Source organism: Rousettus aegyptiacus, unplaced genomic scaffold (genome assembly GCF_014176215.1).
Source record: "Rousettus aegyptiacus isolate mRouAeg1 unplaced genomic scaffold, mRouAeg1.p scaffold_m13_p_1, whole genome shotgun sequence".
Lineage (NCBI taxonomy): Eukaryota > Metazoa > Chordata > Mammalia > Chiroptera > Pteropodidae > Rousettus > Rousettus aegyptiacus.
In genome coordinates this window covers 123276597-123292426 of record NW_023416284.1, presented here as the reverse complement: position 1 = coordinate 123292426, position 15830 = coordinate 123276597, and the positions used below count along the sequence as shown (strand labels likewise).

Below are 15830 nucleotides of genomic sequence, written 5' to 3'. Positions count from 1 at the left end.
GGTTATGGAAGAGAGTGTTAGTAAAAGTAGCCTCTTACTTCGCTAAGACCTGAAAGGGAATTTTAGTTACTTGTTCCTTGAATGCTTCTGAGGGAATTATCAATATCAGAAAAACTGCAATTATATAATCAGGCAGAATGCAGGAAATGCTATACATAGTCAAGACTATATTTGACAATATAACCTTAAAAGCATTGATTATAGGAATGGACAAAAATTTGGAAAACTATATTTTTAACAGGCAGGGAATTTTGTAGAAATATCACATTCAGCTTTCTGTTACTTCAATGTAAGACTGGTTGTATAATTACAGCTGTGTGGCAGTCACTATGCAACAGGATTTTCCCTTCTTATATAACCCTAAATTTGTTGTGAAGCAATGAGCTATTGTCTAAGCCAATCATTACAGTTCTGTTTTTTTGCCACACAGTCAATCTCTCAGACTCCCTTTCAGTTAGGAGGGTTCATGTGACCCAGTTCTCTCCAGTGCCACACAAAGGGAACCCTGCTGTGGTGTCTGAGAAAGTTTTCTTTCCTGTTAAAAAGGAGAGAGTAGCCTGGCTACTGATTTACTCTTGCCTTTGCATGTGGTCATAATGCCTGAAATTGTGAGACCATTAGACAATGAAGACAAGATTAACATGCTAACATGCTGATAATGTTTGATAGGAAGAATGGAAAAGATCTGGGTTTTGACGATATTGTTGAATTGCCAGACCAATCCTTGGTCATCTATATCTCAACTTATTAAGTAAATAACAGATATCCTACTTCTTGTTCCTACCATTTATTGTAAAAAAACATTTCTCAGTGACATAAGAGATAGTCTTGTCTTCACTGTCATTATCAGTAATGCATTCTTATAAAAGCATTCATTTGGGTTTATTTGAATATATTATGCTCTGTGATCATCTTTTAATATGCTCTTCTAAATGCTTAGCCAATTTTAAAAAATATTTACTTGTTCTTCATGGATTTATATGAGAACCACAGTGACCTCATAGGTATGTAGCAAGCGTTGGGGTTCCATTATGTGGGGGACATTTCTGCATACTAATAAAGTTAGTATTATGGCTTTAAAATGTGTTCCAAATGCCCTGATATATTAGGAAAAAATAGTACATTTATTTTTATTTTATCTAGTTATTAAGGAAAAATTTTCCTGTTGATAGAAGAAAGTGAAAGTGGGGTATTTAAAATGGCTTATTGATTCAAGGCCTTAGTTGTTTATTAAATAAAAAATCAAAGCAATGCATCTTCATGTCTTCCAGCATGTACTCCCTTTTATTCTGCTTGCCTTTTAAAACTACTTATTAGTTTTAGATCCCTTAGAACCTGAACGTCAGAGTATGTTCTAAAAATTAAATAATTCTGCATATTTCTTCACTGTATCAGTAGGACTGAACTGGGGTTTTGGTGGTTGGTAGGTTCTTAGGATAAAGTATCTTGAGACCATCTGAAAATATATGAAGAGAAATAGATTAAAATATGTAAAAAATGGATTTTAAAATATGAGTAGCGCCATACAAATGTAACAATGTTTCACTGATGAAAATGAGGATATAAAGCACTATTGAGTTGTGATTCAGTGGGTCCATGGTGAATAGAAAGGCTCATTTGTTAATTCTCTCAACATGATATAAATATAGTCTTGGAAAATTTTTAAAAATTAAATACCAGGTGGATTCTCTTTAATTTAAAAATTAAGTACCAAGAGGGTACTATTATGTGAAAGGTATACAAATTAAGATTGATTTTCTTTAGATACATTTATTAAAACTAATATTTTTCTGTTTTAACCATGCCAATTAAACTTTGTAAAACCTATAGGAAAACCTTGTTTTCTTATTTTCCAGACTATGATAGTCTGAATCCATGATGTGTTTTAAATATTCTTCCTATTACAATAGTGTATACTTACTCTGATAGTCATATAAAATATTTAAAAATATACATTTATAATTTAGCCTTACATAGGAAACCACCATCAATATTTTGTTGTACTTTATCTAGTTTTTATTCTTTGCATTATGTATAGTCACATATATAATATTTTTTTTATTATAAAACTGGGTGCATGCACAACCCTTTTCAATTATGATTTTAAAACATTTTCCTCTACACAATTAAAATGTTTTGAATCCATACTAAAAATGTATGTGTTGTTTAATTTACATAGTGTAAAATGCACTTTTTAAGTGTGTAGTTTTATGAATTTTGGAAAATGCGTAGAGTTATGTGTCCACCTTTTTCATGAAAACCTTTCACATATTATAATTATGTTATAATCTCATCTGATAGTTTCAACATCTGTGTCATCTTAGTCTGGTTATGTTGATTACTTTGTCTCTTGACAGTGTGCTGGGGTTTTTTTGTTTGTTTGCTTTAGCTTACTACTGAAAGACAGATATCTTGTATAAAATAGTAGAGATGAAGTGAATAGTTTTTATGCCTGTATATGGGTAGTCTTTTTGCTAGAACTTTAGTGTGGGATGTTGAGTCAATCTAGTCAGGGGTTTAGCTAGGTTTGGGATTTCTCGTTTCTGTTGTTATTCTCAGGGCTTCATGGGTTTCAGCTTCCTTTGGTATTGCCGTGTGTTTCCCAGGAGCTATCTTTCCAGGGGATTATTCTAAATGTCTGCTCCATATTCAGCTTTAGGTTTTCCTTTACATTGTGCCTCAGAGAGGACCTCTTTCCATGCTCTTGCCCTTCCCCTGGCAACATATTTCTGTTACTAGTTATTTTATGCTATTAGCCTCATGGTGGGGTGACACCATATTTTTTAGTCATGTTATTCTTTTGTGAGAAATGTTGATTGTTTTTACTTTGTTGTTATTTTAGTGTTTTAATATTTTGATATTGTGAAGAACATTTATGTTTTGTTTTAAAATTTTGATTATGTGATCCAATTTGTATTTGAAGGTGTTTTCGTTTTGCCAAATTTGAGTTTGTAATTTCTTTTCAAAAAATGTTCTTTGAGTTCTTCTTGGCAGAAACTAGCTATTAGTCCTTTGTCCTTTGTAAGTTGGTAGTGTGACGTGCTGTTAATTCCGAATGCATGTATTAACTGGCATGGTAACTCTTGCCAGTATTCAATTTCTTGATTTTTCTCAGTTTTAGAAGAGCTTCCACTTTTAGAGTGATTATGACCATACTTTATTCCAGCTTTTTGCTAATAATATTCTCTCTGCCTTCTTTGATATTAGTTTTTCAGGTTTGTATCAATCCTAAACTGTCGACTTAAGTGGAGTAATAAAAAAGACTAGTCATGTTAAAGAGGACCATCATTTACATTGTTGAAATTTTTATAAAGCCTTGTAGATTTTTTTTATTATTGCTATAGTGGAGAAACAAGGATGAAGATGATCAGAAGCATGAGCAAACTTGTTGCCTGCTTACTGGAAAAAAATCTTTACCACCATAGGTCTCTTCAGAAGTATCTGCCACCTTGGGATCCTTCACTTCAAACTCCCATACTATAAAGTACCCTCTAATTCCCTTTTCTAACTTTTCCATTGTACATCGTGGGTTTGATAGTGGAATTTAAGTGAGGTCAGACCATTTCTCATTCCATCCTCTGATTTCTCTACAGAGTGTCCCTAATGCACAAATATGGAAATGTTAGGAAATTCTGAAGGAATAGATTTTCTCATAATTTTAGTAACAGTATTAGGACACACACTGAGATTAAACATTTTTCTTATCCACATTCCCTATTCCACAGCCTTTTTGCTGTAAGATTGCATAGTATATATCTTAAGGGCACGGCTTCATAGTGAGGATGACAGTGTGCTGAGTTTTACATGACTGATGGAGCATAGGTAATATTCTCATAAAGATCTGGGGAATGAGAGAAAGATGGAGGACTTTTGTCATGGGTAGATTGTTATTATGTAAATATGAAAGCAGCTGTGATTCTTGGTGGCCCATTCTTAACACAGTAGTTCCTTCTGTGTTGTGTATTTATATAACATGCTTCCCAGCATGCAGCCTTCCGTTTTAATTCTTGTTATTTACTTGAAGAGCAGAGTGTTCTCTCTGTCTGGTTGTTCTTCATTTTCGTGAGAGGCTCCCCTTGTTAGAGTGACTTCATATTTTACTAATATGTTTGAAAAGAGCTCAGTATTTGTTCTTCCTCATGCTTTCCTCAAAACATTTATAGACGTTTCAGATGATGATTTAGACAGCATATATGCATACTTGTTTGCTCTTCACAAAAAGCAGAAGTGTGCATGTTAAATTTTTAAATCTTCTTATTCTAACACAGCAATTGCATTAGCTTAGCACATTACTTGCAGCTTCCTTTGGATTTTAAAAATAGGACTTCTGGCACCCTGATGTCCTCAAATTGTAGTTATATATTATTCACTAAGACAATACTATATTTCTTATTGTAGCATGTTTACTATTTAATAATAGACATGGTTATCTTTGAGCTCATGTCCTATGTCTGAGGGAAGAGAGGGAGGTTTGGATATTTCTTAAGCAAGTTATCATGGAAGAGTTCAAATTAATGGGTGAGTCCTTATTAGAAAAGTCTGTATTGGAAGTAAGTAGTTTATTGGTCACATAGCTAAACAGTGTATCACAAATATTTTTGACCATAACCTATGGAAGAAAGGCATTTAACCCTGTGATCTAGTTTCCCTATGAATTCACACACACACACACACACACACACATACACACACAAACACACACACACACACGTACACACACGTACATGAGGCATAATTTTTGTAAGATGATGCCATTATATAAAATAAGCTGGTCAAACTGATTAAATAGCTTTTACCCACAGTGGTTTGTGATGCACAGTTTGGAAAACATTAGTTTAGATTTTCATAATTCATACCTTGGAGTCTTTGGAGCCATAAAATTTTCTGTGTTTATGTGTGGATTTGTTTTTCTGGATATAAGGTTTTAAGGTTTTATCATATTTTCAAAAGTTCTATGGACTCTTACATAAAGATACATAAAGGCAGGTTTTTTAGGTCTATGCTGTCAGATCTAATTTCTGTCCCATATCTTACTGTGATCACTTTCTCTCTATTTTTCTTCTCTTACTCCTCAACTTTACTATCATATCCATCCAAGATTCCTCATGGATAAGGGAATCGTACATACTGTTTTTCATGAATATAATAACAGCAATAATAAAAGTAACAACCACGTATTTAAATTTATTCTTTTTAAGAACTGTATTTGGAGCATCAAATATTTTATTTTGAATTCACATAGTAAATACTGAAGGGTAGCTCTTCTTATCCCCACTTTTCATATGTATAAGCTGAGACTGAAGTAGTATAAGCAGTTTGCCCAAAATCTCATAGGGTAGAATTCTAAAAGATTCGTGAGACAATAAGCAGACACACTGCCTCTTATCATGTACCTGGTTTGCTGGGAGACTTATCTTTATAGGTGTGTATTTTTTAGCTGAATCAGAGATTGAGGTTGTGGATGAGATAATTTAGCTATGTGGGGGTTAATATACTGGATAGGAGTATGAGGCTTAGTCTAGGGAATGTAACTGCTGAAAATACCCCTCATCGCTTAGGTAACCTGAAGGAATTATTCACTTTAATATGCTCAGGCTCGAGTTCTGACTCTGGGAGATTTCTAAAACTGACCCTTTTGGATCAAGAGCTCACAGATCCATCACTTCAGAGAGTAAGTCTCTCACTTCTCTGAACAGAGCTACTGTTAGATAAAGGGAGAGAAGAGCCTTCTAGAGTATCCATGGAATTTGTTCTTATTCTGTAGGTGATTTTTCTACCAAACAATAATAGATGATTCCGCAGAGTGATTCACATCAGCAAGAGATTCATAAAAATGAAGTTGTAGGAATTGTAGCAAAATAGCTTAATTTATTGCTCTGTAAGCATGTGATTGCAGAGCAATCACTGATGTTTTTAAGTGCTTCCTCTGTGCCAAGGACTCTCCTAAGGTAAGTTAGGTGCTTTCCTCAACATCATTTCCATGTACAGATGAAAAAACAGGCCTGAGAATGCACAGCTGACAAGGGGTAGAGCCAGGATCTCATAGCTTATGGATAATCAGCATATTGTCTGAGTACTCTAACCTCTAGACATATAACCTAGTAGTGTCTCCTACAAAAGAATATGAGATCATAAGAAGTCTTCAGCTGGTGTAGATTATAGGTTTGGTGCCAAATTGCATCAAATTCAAGCTGACTACTTAGTCAAGAAAGATACTGTAGCTTATAATCATTACCCTGAGGCACGTACATTCTCTTAAAATAGGCTGAGAATCAACATCATAGCAGAAATATCTCCAGTGAAGAATGTAGATTTGCTGTTGCCTTTTTGAGGCCTCTCACTCTGAGAAGTGACTACTTGGTGACAGATTTTTAATGTTTGTTCAGTTAAAAATAAACACACACACACACACACACACACACACAACACACACCCCTAGTTCAGCATAAGTGAGCCTTTACAAGCAAAAGCACCTAGAAAAAAGGCTACATTTTTAACTGGTAGAGAAAAGATTATGTAGGTTTTATTTTTCAAAGCTTCTACTTCTCATGGAATTTCCAACTCTCCTTTCAAATCAGAAGAGAAAAAAAGCAAGCCAGGAGGGAGAAGTGATACAAAATTAAAAAAGAGAACAGAGCAGCGTGTTTTTTAATATTTCAGATAAAAAATTTGTTTGAGGGAAAACATTCAGAAAGAAATAGGGGGAAATATCCTTTTTAGAACAAAAGAAGTAGTTTAAAAATGCAATTTCAATGAACTATCAAATTTTAAAAAGAACCACGGCAATGTATTTTCAATTCCATTTTCATATTAGCCAAGTAGAGGGCATCCACTTTTATATAACATTATATTTTTTAGAGACTAAGAAGGTCCTCTGTGCTGTTTAATTCATTCTTTTATTATTTTTTCTAAATTGTTCTGACACAAAAAGACTGCTGATTTGAAGATGCACCATCATAGCCATAGGGGCTCCTCTCTAACCAGAGAAAAGGCTATTAGAGTAATGGGTCACAATTGTGGAAATTGATATTTTCTTCTTCAAGCAGAACTCATATTCATCTCCATGTGGGAAACCCATTTTGTTACTCAGTATATGTCAATTCTCAAACAGCAATGATGACATTTTGATTGCTCTATAGAAAGATTATATATGCTGATTACCCACTATCACCACTGTGCAATTTATTTTCTGTAGGGTTACTAGATTTGTATCAGTTTACTCTTGCTCTTTTACTTTTGTCACCAGAGGGTGACTGCAGTAAAAGTAACAATCTGATGTTTGGAAGAGATCACAACTACTTTCTTCAACCTGGAGATCAAATGCATGACTGGCCTCTTATGATATTCCTCTGACCATCTTTCTATGGTGCCCTGAAAAGCGCTTTGGAATCAAGGTACACAGGGCAGTTGTTCAAAAAGGTATGAACTCACTGCATAGAGAAGGTGGAGTGGGAATAAAGAGGTTTTGTGCTTCAAATTAATGTTTGGGTTGGTTTTAGTCCCAATAATTGCATGTCCTAATGATTTTTTTTTTATTTAAATTTTGGGCACTAGGAAGTAGAGTAGAAAGTGTAGGTAGTATTAAATTTGAATAGCTTCATAGCTTTAGTAGTCTGTCTTATTAAAATCTGGGAACATTACCGTAATTAGATATATTTTGTGAGGTCACTGGCTATTGTACAAACGTCACCTGACCCTGCAGCATATGTGTTAGGTTTGTTCGGTGGTGTTTGTTTATTGGTGGAAAACTCAGGGATACAGGAAAGATTGTTGTGTTCTAAGGTAGCGCACAAAGATCTGGCAGGGCTGGAAGTCAGATTCCAGGGGAAGGATTCTAACCCTTGGGTTGGGGATTTTTTAAGCTGCGTGATTAAGAACTACTGGTTATCTTCTGATTGATCAAGAGCTGGGCTGGAATCATGAAAGACTGTAGTGAAGTCTTGACTCCCACCCTAATCTGCCAGTTTAGCATTCATGGTTAGGGAAACCCCAGATGTTCCCCTGATGTAACATGGAGGTTGGGGTTAAGCCTTGCAGTTATGCCTGTATGGCATAGTAAGCTAGTAGCATGATTCATTACCTCAGCTTTCAAGAATGCACAAGGGGAATATTGTATTCCGATGTGAGCAGGGGACTGTGCTCTTAGCCTTGAAGTTGACCAGGATTGATTTTCATAGCGCTGCTAATGGCTGAGTTCCAAGGTACATTATAGGAGGGTAACACTTTTTCGAGAGGCCAACCTGCAGGGGATCACTTGTCCAAGAATTAACTTTTACTTCTCATAGAACCTCAGAAATAGAGAAAGAAACTTAGAATGTTTGAGGAAAAAGATCAAATTACCTAAAATGGGTAAAATATTAGAGTGGCTTTAGAACTTTACTGGAGACATTCAAAGTTGGGATCAATGAAGCCTCTCAGTCTCCCAAACTCCCACCATTTGCAAAAATCTTGAGATACCTGTTAGACTTTCACTGGCCATAAAATTGGGGGAAGAAGGTACAAACCAAGATTTGTGTTACACATATCATTTTCTACTCAGTGACACACACTCCTCTTTCTCTCTGTCTCTCTTTCCTGTCTTTCTCTTCTAGTTTATTATTCTTTCTGGCTATGTCTTATTCTCATCTATGTTCTTTCTGTTTTCTCTCTGCTTCTTCCAGTCTCTGTATATTTATTGTTTATTGTCATGCTAGTCACACAGAGTAATGGAATGAAAGTACTTTTTTTTTTTTTTGTAAAGCTGAAGGGGTCTTCTACTTGCAGAGTATACTATTATTAAGATAGTTTTGGTAACTTGTTAGTATGGAATTTTTGGAGACTCTGAGGTATACCTTGTCATAATTGTCTCCACTGTTTTTTTTTTTTTTAAGGTAAATAATTTACATTCTGTTAGGTAATGCTAACTCATTCAGATTTTTTGAAAAGCAAAACAGCTTTTCTTTCTAACAACTGGAGTCAGCTGCCTATTAGGTTAAGTTAGTTTGGAGAGAAAAATGACTTGGATTTGTTGTTGGTAATTAATGAGACAACGAATGAGCATAAACAGAGACTGTAGTTTCCTTTGGTAGAAGATGAATAATGATAAGCAGTTCAAGTCTATATTATAGAGGTCTAGGTGCTTAGATCAGCAAGAAGATAGTATATTTAGAGCACTAGGATACACTGAAACTATCCGAACTGAGTTTATTCAATCAGAAGTTGTCTGGTCCTAAACCTGAGGAGGAAAATGGGATGGGATGTGCTTCAGACTCTTCAGTAGTAGGAGCAAATGAGCATCTGGTAGAAATCTAGAACAATGGTTCTTAATCTGGTGACTTAGACCCCTAAAAATTCAATTGATGGTTTCATGGAGTCTATGAAGTATTCTCAGTATTTTGAGTTTAAATGCATTTTCCTAGTGAGAGACTGCCTCTTTAAAGGAATGTGTTTTAAAAAGGTAAGACTCACTCGTATGGATGGCTCATGAATGTCACCCCAGTACCACTGAATTTCATATTATTTCACAGATCATATAATGGACCATAGCTGCCTCAATGGCCTTGTGTAGTTTTGAGACATCAGTGATGTAAAAATGTATTGAGCTCTTGATGAGCTTCAGTCCCAAAGTTTTTTTGTTGTTGTTGTTGTTTTCACTGTTTTTAGTAAGTTCCTATATATAGAATGATAAATTGTGCCCTAGAACAGAGAAACTCACTTGGGAAAAGATTTTATCCAGTAGAATATTCTAGATGTATTCATTATCCATTAACAGTGGATTTTTTAAAAAATTGGCTACATGCATAAGAAGTAATCAATTGTTGATGTATTCTTCATTAATGTTAACTGAAGATAATTGTGATATGTTCAAACTAAGACATCATTAATAACTATAAGAAGATGTGCTATGCAAAAATAATTCTGGCAAGAAACTCCAAGTGAAAGTTTGCAAAGAATAGATGGCATCAGGGTTGAGTCTTCTCTATACCATGTATGAGGTCAGGCCCATCACCTTCGCAAGAAGGGACTGGCCCACCTCCTTCACCAATGCCACTTAAGCTGTTGTAATTTCAGGGGCCCTCTTCAGGTTTCTCTTGGTCTTGGACATAGATATCAGGTTCTTAGGCATCCTCTGAAGTTTTACCTGACTGCTTTTCTGCTTGGGAATAAGTGTTCCTTAATCTGTTGACTGACTCAGATTGCAGCATCTTCCAAAAATGACAAAATGGAGGGAAGGGGACATGAAGGGCTGATGCCAGTACCCTGCTTTTCTAATCCAGAATCTGGGACAGAATTTGCCAAGAATAGGTTCAAACACCTTGTGGGAAATGAGCAGCCAGGTAGAGATCTGCTTGGAGAATGTTTGTCACACCTCCTACCTTATTCCCTCTCTTTCTCCAGCCTCTGTTGTTGGATGCTTTTGCCTTGGCTTAGAAACTGTTCTGGTGTTAGTATCCAGAAGAGCAAAGGGCTTTTCCATATTAGTTCTAATTACATAGTAGTTCTAAAAGTAAAGTGGAGATTAGGAGTAAGTGGAGCCAAAGAATATTAGATACAGACTTACAGTGGTGGCTGTTTGGTATGTCAGCTGCTCAGTTGAGATCCTTATTGACTCTGCTTTATTGATATCTCATATCTCGAGGAGGTTGGGTGGCAGACCTTTCTTTTGTGTAGCCCTATAGCCCAGGACTACAGCCAGCTTCTACCAGAGGAAAGGGGGGGAGGGGTGGTTGTTTAAAGGGAACTCTCCTAGAAGTACTAGCACATATTTTGTGAATCTTTACCATTGTCCTGTTATATTATAATCTATATGTTTTCAGTATCCTTGGGATTCTTCAGTTGAAGAAAAGCCAAATAGTCTTAGGTTCTTAGTTTATTCCTGAGAGTATATATCTCCATATTTAGGCTTGAAAGAACATGAATTAGCTTCTGGTCAGGTTGTGTGGTCAATTTTTCCAATTTTTTAAAATTGTGACAAGGTACACATAACGAAATTTACTATCTTACTACTTATAGATATATAATTCAACTATATTAAGTACCTTCAGAATGTTGTAGAACCATCACCACAATTCATCTCTATAACTCCTCATTTTGTAAAACAGAAACTATGCCCTATAAACAATAATTCCCCATGACCTCTTCCCCCAAGACCCTGACAACCATCATTCTACTTTCTATCTCTATCATCTTGACTATTTCTAAGCACTTCATATAAGTGGGGTCACATCGTGTTTTTTGATGACTAGCTTGTTTCACTTAACCACAATTTCCTCAAGGTTCACCTGTTAACTTTCTAACTGATATTTTAACATTCATACCTATCTCCTATTTAAAAATCCAACCCTCTTCTATTCCTCGTTCTTCTCCAGCCTTAGATTTCTCCTTGATGGCCAAAAATCTTGTAAGAGTTGCTTCTATGCACTGAGTACCATTCTTTATCCCTACACAGTCTAACTTCTGCCCCACTGCTCCTCAGAAATAGCCTTCACCAAGGACACCAATGGCCCACATAAACCACTTTTTATTATATTTGTCTCCTTGGCAGCATTTAATGCTATGGACATCCCTTCCTTCAAACACTCTTCTGGTGACTAAGGTGATGCACCACACATACTGGTCTTCTTTATTTCTGGCCACTTCTCAGTTTCTTTGGCAGGCTCCTTCTCTATTCACCTCTTAAATGTGACTGTTCCTTATGGCTCTATTTTGGGCCATTTCTTCCTCTTTCTCTATTATAGATAATCTTGTTTATTCTTGTGGCTTTATTCCTTCTGGCAACTCCTGAATCTATGCCAAGACTCAATTCTTAAGCTCCTGGGTCATAGAAACACTGCCCACAAAACACTTGCACTTGAGATATCTTCTAGGAACCTTGCACTCAACATGTCTGAAATTGAAACTGTCATCAATTACCATTACCAAAAACCACCACTCCAAGAAATCCATGGTCTGCTCTTGACTCTTGCCTTAAATTTATCTTACTGACACTACAGTTGCCTGTTGCTTAACCCAGAAACCTGGATTCATTATGAATCTTCCTTCCTGCACCACCAACCAATAATCGCCAAGTCCTTTTGTATCTATTATCCACTGCTGTATAAAAATCACCCCCAAAACAATGGCTGAAGAAGATTTAGTCTTTTTTACAATTCTGAGGATTGTCTGGCTAACTCTGCTGTTCTCTTCCAGGCTCGCTCATGGAGCTACATTCCCCTAGCTGGTGTCTGGGCTCAGCTGAAGACACAGCAAGGTCCCTCCACATAGTCTTTCATCTTCGCAGCATGGTAGATGGTCTCTGGCTTCCAAGAGAGGAGAGCAGAAGGTGCAAGTTTTTTGAAACCTTGGCGCAGAACTTCCCCAGTGCACTTCTGTCACATTCTTTTGGTCATAGCAAATCACAAGAACAGCCATGTTGAAGTTATATCAGGTCATTGGAAAATTGTTGATTGTATCTGAGCCATTCCCCTGATATTTGCTCAGATTTTGACATATTTTTTTCTTTTTATTATTATTTATCCATCACAGTTTCTTGTGCCTTAAACCAATATATATGTGTACACACACACACACACACACACACACACACACACACACACATGATTGTGTGAGAACTTAGAATGAGCTCGCTCTGTGGAAGTGCATTTCCCTCTCTCTCTCTGATGACCTTCAGGCTAATGACAGTGGGAATATCTCATGCATGTTAAAAGCTGATGTACTAGGAGAATTAGTCAGCATATCCTAGATTTATTTCCAGTCTCTTGTGAACATAAAACGAGAGAAGCCACTGCACAATCAGCACATTTTAATGCTGTGCTGACCGAGGTCTTTACTCTGCCCAGAGAAGGAATGGCCTGAATGGATTGGAAGAAGGCTAATGTCAATGAGAACAATCCTTCAAGTCTCTTATTTGGCTAAGTTATCTTCCAACTAATAGTTAACTTCAAATAAGACATCAGCAGAACTCAGTGAAAATGTCTTCCCTGAGATTTTCCAATACTCTAAAAGTTCTTCATCAGAAAATGAATGGCAGATGGCAGATATGAAACTAGCCATAGTTGCCTCTGAGTCTTACATAATGTTTGACTTTTAACAGAATTATAGGCATAAAGATGTCAAAATATTTTCTTTGATTTAAAAATGTGATGGATTCTTTATTTTTTTTAATTTTAAAAAATTAATTTATTTTTTATTATGGTGACATTGGTTAACAAAATTTCATTAAGTTTCAAGTATACAATTCAACCGTAAGTCATATATATTTTGCATTGTGTGTTCACCACCCATAAATAGATTTCTTTCTGTCACCACACATTTGACTTATTTTACTCCATATCCCTCCCCTCCCCGCCACCCTCTGGTAACCACTAGTCTACTGTTCATGTCCATGAGTCTCTGTTTGTTTGTCATGTTTGTTTGTTGGTTTTAGATTTATATTTCACGCATAAGTGATATCATCTAGTTTTCAACCTTTTCTGTCTGGCTATGTCACTTAGCATGATTATCTCAAGGTCCATTCATGTTGTCACAAATGGCAGTATTTTATCTCTTCTTATGGCTGAGTAATATTTCATTGTATATATGTACCACAGCTTCCTTATCCAATCATCTATTGATTACTTTCATGTCCTAGCTACTGTTAGTAATGCTGCTATGAACATTGGTATGCAAATATCTTTTTAGATATAAGTTTTCAAATCTTTGGGGTAAATACCCAGTAGAGGGATTGCTGGATCATATGGTAGATCAATTCTTAGTTTTTTGAGGAACCTCCATACTGTTTTCCATAGCGGCTGTACCAATTTGTAGTCCCACCAGCAGTGTATGAGGGTTCCTTATTTCTCCTCATCCTCTCCAGCATTTGTTATTACTTGTCCTGTTGATTATAGCTATTCTGACGGGTGTGAGATGGTATCTCACTGTGGTTTTGATTTACATTTCCCTAATAGCTAGAAATGTTAACCATACTTTCATATATTTACCCTTGTCCTTGAGGTCAAATTAATAAAATTCTCTTTAAGTCCGGGGTCCACGAGTTTTGTTCCTCTTTTCTACTATGCATTTTATTGTTTCAGGTCTTCTATTCAGGTCCCGAAGCCATTTTGAGTTAATTTTGGTGTGTGGTGATAGACAACAGTCTGGTTTCATTCTTTTCCAGGTGGCTTTTCAGTTTTCCCAGCACCATTTATTGAAGAGACTTTCCTTTCTCCACTGTATGTTTTTGTCTCCGTTGTTGAAAATTATTTGCCTATATAAACATGGGTTTACTTCTGGACTCTCAGTTCTGTTCCACTGGTCAGTGTGTCTGTTTTTCCTTTTTCTTTTGTATTTTTTTAAATGCTTATAGCACCTGGTATTCCTAGGTGGTCTCGGTGTGTTTGTTTTTCTGCTAGTACCATGCCGTTTTGATTATTATTGCAAAGTGATGCCTCCAGCCTTGCTCTTTTTTCTCAGGATGGCTTTAGCAATCAATTCAGGGTTTTTTTTGTGCTTCCATACAAATCTGATGGGATTTTGATGGGGATTGCATTAAATTTGTATTAAATTTGTATTAAAGTATTAAATATAATACTTTAGGTAATGAGGTCATTTTAACTATGTTGATTCTTCCAATCCAAGAACATGGAATATCTTTCCGTTTCTTTGTGTCTTCTTCAATTTCTTTTAACAGAGTCTTATAGTTTTCATTATATAGGTCCTTCACATGTTTCCTTAGGTTTATTCCTAGGTATTTTATTCTTTTTGTTGCAATTGCAAAATGAATTATTTTTTCCAATTCTTTTCTGACTCTTCGTTATTAGAGTATAGAATACTATGGATTTTTGAACATTGATTTTGTATCCAGAGAATTTACTGTATTTGCTTATTATTTTTAGTAGTATTCTTGCTGAGTCTTTTGGTTTTTCTATATAGAGAATCATGTCATCCACAAATAGTGACAGTTTGACTTTTTCGTTTCCTATTTGGATGGCTTTTATATCTTTCTCTCTTGCCTGATTGCACTTGTTGGGACCTCCAATGTTATAGTGAATAACAGTGGTGATAGTGGACAGCCTTGTCTTGTTCCTGATCTTTGAGGAGAGATTTTTAGTTTTTCACCATTAAATATAATGTTGGCTGAGAGTTTGTTGTATATGGCCTTTATTATGTTAAGGTACTTTCCTTCTATACCAATTTTAAGTGTTTTGATCATAAATGGATGCTATATCTTGTCAAAGGCTTTTCTGCATCTGTGATATGATCTTATTCTTATTTTTTCATTTGTGTTATGTGGAATATCACATTTATCAATTTGTGTGTATTAAACCATCCCTGGGCCCGTGGAATGAAGCCTACTTGAACATGGTGTATAATCTTTTTAATACAATGTTGTATTTGATTCACTGGTATCTAATTTAGGAATTTTGCATCTGTGTTAATGAGAGATTGGTCTGTAGTTTTCTTTTTTGTGTGTTATCCTTACGAGGTTTTGGTATCAGAGTAATATTGGCTTCATAAAATGAGTTAGGAAGTATTGCCCCCTCTTTGATTTTTTGGAAGAGTTTGAGGAGAATAGGTATTAAATCTTCTTTGAATGTTTGATAGAATTCACTGGTGAAGCCATCTGGTCCTGGACTTTTACTTTTTGGTAGGTTTTTGATGATTGTTTCAATTTCTATACTGCTGATTGGTCTATTTAGATTTTCTGGGTTTTCTTGATTTAGTCTAGGAAGGTTGTATCTTTGTAAGTACTTGTCTTTTCTTCTAGGTTATTGAATTTGGTGTTATATAGTTTCTCATAGTATTCTTGTATGATCTTTTGTATTTCTGTGGTGTTTGTCATAATTTCTCTTCTTCATCCCTGATTTTGTTTA

At 35.7% G+C, this 15830-nt stretch overlaps 1 long non-coding RNA gene across 2 annotated transcripts in view; it reads left to right on the top strand.

Annotated features, from left to right (window-relative positions):
- The window catches only part of LOC107517043, a 266407-nt gene that overhangs the window by 82175 nt on the left and 168402 nt on the right, over positions 1-15830 (top strand). The window contains exon 4 of one of the 2 annotated variants that reach the window (XR_004950544.1): positions 12169-12515. The exons of the other annotated variant lie outside the window; for it this stretch is intronic. This is a non-coding gene — a long non-coding RNA (uncharacterized LOC107517043). Of the gene's footprint in view, positions 1-12168; positions 12516-15830 lie in introns of those variants that run through there. 2 annotated transcript variants of the gene reach the window in all.